This window comes from Ailuropoda melanoleuca, chromosome 9 (assembly GCF_002007445.2).
Source record: "Ailuropoda melanoleuca isolate Jingjing chromosome 9, ASM200744v2, whole genome shotgun sequence".
Lineage (NCBI taxonomy): Eukaryota > Metazoa > Chordata > Mammalia > Carnivora > Ursidae > Ailuropoda > Ailuropoda melanoleuca.
Window position 1 is genome coordinate 38058980 of NC_048226.1, and position 5570 is coordinate 38064549.

Sequence of the window (5570 nt, forward strand, 5' to 3'; positions counted from 1 at the left end):
CACAAATAAGCTCAGGAGATAGTCTCACCTCCTTCCCTCAGGGTGGATATTATACATTCTCTGATTTTAGAACTCTATGAGTTGGGTCGTTCACGTTCACTGATGACTTAAGTTTATATTTCGTTTTATATAATTTAGGAGGAAATAGGTAAAACACACTAAAAAAAAGGTGCTACTCGAATAATAAAAGGAAAGTGTTGGGAAACATTCTTCTTGTGCCAGTTCAGAGTAGTCACTGGAAACTGAAATGGGTTTAAAGCATTACACGTTATCATGGAAGCTTGATTTCATTCCAGAATTTAGGCAACCACATCAATCTCCTGTACCCACATTCCCTCGGATAGTTCATGAAGCAACAAGGGTCCAAAGTTGCAAAATACTTCGGCCTTAGTTGTGTTATAATTCATATTACATAATAGAAACACACCTAATTCCCCTCACTCCAATCCTTCCTGTTTAGGACAATCTAAACTTGTGCTCTAGAAAGCTTAATAAGTTTTAAAATTACTTTCTAAATAGAGATGAGATACATGATAGGAAAGAAGGTAAAATACCGTTTAAATAAGGAAACACACAATTTAGTGTTCTGGTTACCACGATTAAATCCAGACTAGCTACCTATCCGTAATACTTCTAGATTTTTAAGACTATTTTATTTTCTATTTATTTTAAAATGAATCATCTGGTTTAATGTCTATTGCCAATTTGCTATGAAATTCTATGCTCAGCGTTTTTTGCAATAAAAACAGTTTAAGCTTCGCAATTGGAGAACTTCGGCACAGTATGCCATGAGGCCCTTCGACAATCACAACTTTCATTTAGTGGTCTGAAATTAAAGCTTCTCAGAATAATTTAGGAACAGCTTGACCCTTTGAGATACTCAATGACAACCCTCCAGGGAAATAGTACGTTTCCTTCCTGGGAAGAGGGTGCTAGTGCCTTGCACTAGGGACTTATACGCTGTCAACAATGCCAGCGCGCCCTCTGCTGCCAGAAAGAGGCAGGCCACCAGCAACAACATCCAGATGGCGGAGTCGCCATCAGCCCTGAAAACATTAAGCTCTTAGGAACATTTAATCTGTGAAATTTAAAAGCTCTCGTCATATTGTACTTTTGAAGGGGCCACCTGATTTTGACTTTGAGAACTCTTTGAATAATTTTCTTATATTTCTGTGGGGTAGAGAAGAGTCAAATGTTTAGAAGTTTTCAGTCTGTCCAATTATTTCTGTAGTTAAATTTCTGCACACTCTCAAATTTTACACGGAAATACGAAATTGCAGATTGGAGTTAAAAACGTTTGTGTTGAATATATGAGTAGAGAGACTTTTCCTAGTTTCTCCAGAATAACTAGGATCTAATAAAGGAAAAAATTAATTAAATGTATCTAGTACAGGTTGTTACATTTTTTAAAACTAAGGACCCGGGTAAAGAATCATTTTCTTGTTTTGATAATTAACCCAGATTTTTCTCAGGCTTTAAGTCTGGGAATAAGAAAATGAGTTATGTTTGAGGAAGAAGTTGAAAATTTTGCTTCACCTAATATGTATACTCTTTTTACCCTTGAAATTTTTAAAATGAATTGATATCCATACTTGGCTTAGAAAGATTTCTTCAGAAAAGAATGCACTCTGAGTATGAGTGATCTGATATGTTTGCAACATAGGCAAACTCATAAGAAGGGATACTCGCATTAAAATTGAGTTTTTCAGTATAGAACAATCTCTTCTCAAATGAAATGGTGGACATTTTTTAAAAGGGTAAAAATTCTTTTTGATTTTTATGTATTATAGGGTTTGTATTTATTTGTACAGCCTTATTAATTCAATGTTGTGAATTTCAAAATTACAGCCTATTTCTAAACACACACACACACACATCTTTGCCATGAAGACTTTTGTTGAATATATCAGTGCTAATGTAATAAAGTGTTTCTATTAATTCTGTGGTTGTTAAATAAATCTTGTAAAATAAAGTTCTACTTATTTTATGGTGTCAGAATGAAAGAGCTATCTAATATCACTTACTTAATCCTACTTTAAATGAAAATTCTTACAAGAATATTAAGCTATAAAGTTGCTGACAGTATTAAGCTAAAATTTTAAAAATTATATGATCTTATAACTTGCTATAATAGAAAAAAGTGCTGGTTAAATATTAAACTAAGTTAAATATTTGGCCAATTATGTAAAATTCCATATAACTACAGGCACATTTATCTTCTGAAAGCTACTTCTCCAAAGAATGTATTTATAAATCTATGGCATAATAATTGAAACAAAGAAAATTTTTAGAATTTTTATATTTTTACTCTAAGCCTTCTCTTAAAAAGCTAATTATTAAATTTCTTTTTTGCTTAATCTACATTTCTTTCTAAATAAATTCATATTTTACTTAGGAGAGAATTTACACAGTGACATAATTTTGCTGTGTTCCTAATAGTTATTATAATAAGTTTAAAACCAAATTTTAAGTAAATAAGATGCATAATACATATCAAAACATTTTCTATCTTAAAAATCATTTGTTCTATTCTTTAAAAAAAAATACAAGAGAACAAGCTAAAAGAGCTTCTCAGATGCCCAAGAGATGCTGCCCAAGGCGAAAAGCACGCACCACTGCTTGCTGTTCAAGTTTGTATGTAAGGATTTTCAACCTCTTCTTATTTTATATCTGTACAAGGGTAACATTGTAACTAAAACACTCCTAACTTCTGGCTATTTCAAATCCATGGAAACATTCACTTCCATAAGACTACTATTCATCTAAACAATATATTTATGAGAAGCATTAATACAATAAAAGTGACTAATTACTGATACTTTTACTCAAGAATTAAGCACAACAATAATTGTGCCCTTTTTTACACCCACTCTTGGATGAAATTAGTATGCAATTTAATATTTGCTGATGACAAAAATCAAAGCCCTAATCGCAGACTTCAGATTAGAAAGAACAGGCGTCAGCGCCCTGGGTATTTTTTCCCCAGTGTTCAGACTCAGCTGTCACTGTAATTTCCGTCAGCTGCTCTTAAGTAACTCGTACAATATAGAAACGTGGCTGAGTAGGAATGAAAATATGATGCCTTATTTAAGATGGAATAAAACTGGAATGTCAAGAAATCGGAATTGATTATCTTTTAGAACACCAGTAGTTGCAAAGTGCAGGGAAAATATTTACACTGAAGACCAAATAGCCAGGAAATGTTTAAAAAGCCCAGTATTGGAAGCAGAAGATACTACCAAGGCAAAATAGGGGGAAATGGGAAAAAATGGGCTTTGAGATCTACATAGAAAGAACTAAAAAGAGTTTGACTTCGATTTTGTTTTTAATATTTCAATAGAAGAGATTTATTTTAGATCAATATCTACTTAGAAAGGATTATTAGCTATCATCTCAGGTTTCTTCATGGGAATGTGTTATAATTTTGATCTTAATGTGTTAAAGAAAGAAAAAAATTAGAAATCAAATGAGCAAAATATTACTTTATTATTCAACTCTTATCCCATGGATTGAAAGGCAGAATTCTGTTTTTCCTCTTCTAGTTGTTGGTCAAAATTGTTTAATTATAAAGAAGACATTAATTTAAATGTAATTGTATACATGGTATAAATAATAGAATTATTATAATGTAGCATATGTTGGGCAAAAATATCTTCCTCTGTCAATTTGTTTAGGTACAAAACAGTGATACATGAAAAAGAAATGGTTTAGCAAATTGTTCCTTACTGATTTCAACGTTCTAAGCAGTAGTTACAATATATTTAGACAGCCAGTTTACTTAATTGGAACCTTCTCAGGAGTTCACAGTAGGTAATGTTAGTGTGAAGAGTAAGCCCCGGGTTGATGTGCTAAACACTGAGAACCTTGGCCAAGGTCAACTCAAAGGTTACGAAGTTTGAGCTGCTATGAAAACATTAAATGGAGAGAGGTGTTGTCTTGCCCAGAGCTGTACAGTGTCAATTTTCTAGGTCAGAAGAGCTTCTCCCTTCTCTGGATGTCTTGACCTGACTTTACTCTCTCAATTCTCACAACTAGGCTACAGTGGTTGTGCATTTTAATTGTCCTGACAATATCAGATAATCAAATAGAGATTGGCTATAAGCACTCCATGAATACATTCTTCAACAAATGGTTTTTAAAACCTGGATATATTTAAAAGAAAGAGATTCAGATTCTATGGAATGGTTATTTTTACTTATTTTTTAAATTCAGAAAACACAAATATTTACAAATGCCCAGCGAGCATCAGTCAGTTGTGTCCGTTGAATTGGAAAAGGAGGGTTGGGCTAAGTGTGTATATAAATACATATTTATGGAGAGAAAAGCTAGTAATAATGAATATCTATATTAGAGATTACAGTTACCATTTAAAATATGGTGGTGGAAAAAATAAAGTCAATTTTAGCTGTGGCCGGGACACGCTCTCTCCTGCAGTTTTCTTACTATCAGCTAATCAACACAGTAAAACCCCATGATGCAAGAGAATTATTAATAAAGAAACATTAAAAAATTGGCCAGTTTTTTCAAACTGTTCTCCATACTCCTGCTGTTGTTATTGCAATAACTTTCTGCAGTAATTAACCTTTTCTCAAGCTATAAGGTCCTTTCAGTGAATAAAATTTGTCTGTTATCTTTCCTCCTCTCTCTGCTTCCTCTTATCTGAATTGAATAATGGAACCCAGTAAAGTAAGTTTTTAGACCAATAACATTGAACACACCCATCAATCATAGACATAAAACCCAGATTTATACCACAGAATCATATACATAAAAAGACTTTAACTGATTTTTCTTTAACCTCTCCTTGTCATGGTAAACACTTAAAACTTTCTGAAATTACCAACTATAAAAACATATGTTTTCATTCATTTCATCACTCTTTGGATGCTTACTAGGTGGCAGGCCCTGTTCTCTGTGTCAGCTACCCAATGGTGAATGAACAATATGACCCACCCTGACAGAGCTTATGGTCTTCTCCACCAACTTTGTTCAGTGTTAAGATTTATACTCCCATAAACTAACATACTCTCTATAATTTAAGTCATTTAAAGCCCTTCTATTCCAACAATTATTCTTCATGATAAAAGCAGATTTGTATTTCACTTTTCTAGGATAAATGAAACCAATACATTCACATTTTTGTAGATCTGCTTCCCTCTGCATTGGTAACAACAAATGTTTTTACTATTCCCTTTCAAAGCTGGTGATAAATTGAGCAAAATATTAATATAAGCTGACCTAATGTTGATGATAAACTATTAACTTCTATCCTACCTGTGATTTACTCACCGCACTTGAGTTTTGTGTTTATTGATTATATTTGTTTCCAGTTTGTCACAGATTTTGACTTCTTATTTCTCTCTCTCTCTCTCTCTCTCTCTCTCTTTCTCTCTTTTTTTTCCCATATGTCCTTCTGAACTCTGAGCTTTGGTCCTTACCCCTCATTGATGCATGTTTCTGATAAGCTATCCATTTTTTGTTCCTATCCATTTTTTCCTTTTTCTGCTTGTTTGTTTTCTGTTTGTTTTCTGTCATTTTAATGAGCTATTTCTTCAGTTATCAAGATTCTT